General features: G+C 57.1%; 1 protein-coding gene across 1 annotated transcript in view; it reads right to left on the bottom strand.

Moving 5' to 3' along the window:
- Window positions 1-1,864, bottom strand: part of PLEKHA6 (pleckstrin homology domain containing A6) — a 64,589-nt gene that overhangs the window by 55,729 nt on the left and 6,996 nt on the right. The window lies entirely within an intron of this gene.

Raw genomic sequence — 1,864 nt, 5'->3', positions numbered from 1 at the left:
CGCCCATGGGGGTGGCACGGGGGGCTCGGGCACGGAGCAGCCGGGACAGCGCCCGCCTCGCTCGGGAAGCGCCCGGCAGCGAGTCCCGGGCTGTCCCCGGCAGCAAAGGCTCAGCTCAGCCCTTCTTCCACCCCGGCTCTGTTTGCTGCGAATAACCCGGCAGGGAGGGAAAAGCAACAGGAAAAAAAAAAAAAATTCCCGGCCAAACCCATGGAGTTTAACCCCCTCGGAGCCGCGGTGCGCAGGGCACAGTCCCAGCCCTCCCCGTGACTCTCCAGGGCCAGCTCGTCGGTGCTTCCTCCAGCGCCTACTCGCTGTAATTACCATCAATTAACTCGAGGTGAGTAATTATGGAGTTGTTACTTCCCTCTCCTGTTCATTTGGAACAATGTCGGATTCTTCTGGGCCGTCTGATCTCGCAGCCAAGCCGTATGTAGGGCACCCTGATGATTATCTGTGGGACTTCTGGGGCTGCCCACCGGGTATTTTCTCTCGCAGCCCTCAATTAAAAGTCTTTTAAGGCCAAAGGTGGGGTCTGGGAGGCACCTGGGCCGCTGATTGAAGGAGCCAATTTGCCCTCCTGTCTCAGCGGCGCCTTTGCAAAGCTGCTCGTGGCACCAGCAGGGAGATGCTGGCTCGGGAGAGGCCCCAGAGGTGGAAAAGAAGGAAAAAAAAATAAATTCCTGGTTCCCAAAAACTCCCTGGTTCTCAGAGCAGGGGTTTTAGGGTTATTAAGGTTGGAAGAGACTTCCAAGATTGAGCTGAGTGTTTGACTGAGCACCAGCACGGCCACTGAAGCATTTTGGGGTTTTTCCTGCTCAGTCCCCACATCAGAGCTGGGATTTGGGGAAACCAGTTCCCCGAAAGCTTTTCCGGGTGTTCTTTGAACCACTGGGTGAGAAAAACACGTCTGGTTGGTCCCTTTGGGAGAGCAGCTGATGGCACCTGGCGCTGCCACCGTCCTGGGCACTGTTCCACCAGGAAAACTCCATTCCCTGGGCATTGTTTCACCTGGAAAAGCTCAATTCCCTGGGCATTGTTTCGCCAGGAAAACTCCATTCCCTGGGCATTGTTTCACCTGCCTTTTCCTGGGACAAGAAAAGCCTCGGGGACACCAGGAAGAGGAAGAGGACAGTGGGATAAGAGGGAAGGTGTCCTGCAGGAGGATCCATGGCCTTGGACAGGGATGCTGGTTTGGGGGATGAGGATTTTCCTTTTCTCCTCTCCAATTTTCCTTTCCATTTTCCTTTCCATTTTCCTTTCCTTTTTCCTTTCCCCTTTCCTTTCCTTTCCTTTCCTTTCCTTTCCTTTCCTTTCCTTTCCTTTCCTTTCCTTTCCTTTCCTTTCCTTTCCTTTCCTTTCCTTCCCTTTCCCTTTCCCTTTCCCTTTCCCTTTCCCTTTCCTCCCAGCACCGATGTCCCCACGGAGAAGCCGCCAGCTGCCACCTCCTCCTCCTCCGCACCATTCCCAGCCTCCAAACCACGCTGGGACCAGGGCACAAAGGGAAGGAAGCAGCTGGGGAAGGGATGTGCGGTGAGGTGACAGCGCTGTCACCCCGGCAGGGAGGACACCGAGCCCGCGGTGACCCTGCTGGGTGACACAAAGCCCGCCTGGGGACGTTTCCTGCTGGCTCCTGTGGCTCAGGCACCAGGAATGTCACAGAACCGGGCGCTGCCCCGCGCTCAGTGGCTGGTGTTGCTCCTGCCCTGGATTTTCCCGTCCCAAAACTCATCCAGAGGGTGGAGGGGGCGGTGGCACCTTGGGGACAACCTCAGAGGGCGAGGTGGCACTTCGGGGACAACCTCAGAGGGGGAGGTGGCACTTCGGGGACAGCCTCAGAGGGGAAGGTGGCACTTCGGGGACA

Source organism: Geospiza fortis, unplaced genomic scaffold, assembly GCF_000277835.1.
Source record: "Geospiza fortis unplaced genomic scaffold, GeoFor_1.0 scaffold71, whole genome shotgun sequence".
Lineage (NCBI taxonomy): Eukaryota > Metazoa > Chordata > Aves > Passeriformes > Thraupidae > Geospiza > Geospiza fortis.
The sequence above is the reverse complement of the archived record's forward strand: the minus strand, read 5'-3'. Positions and strand labels throughout refer to the sequence as shown.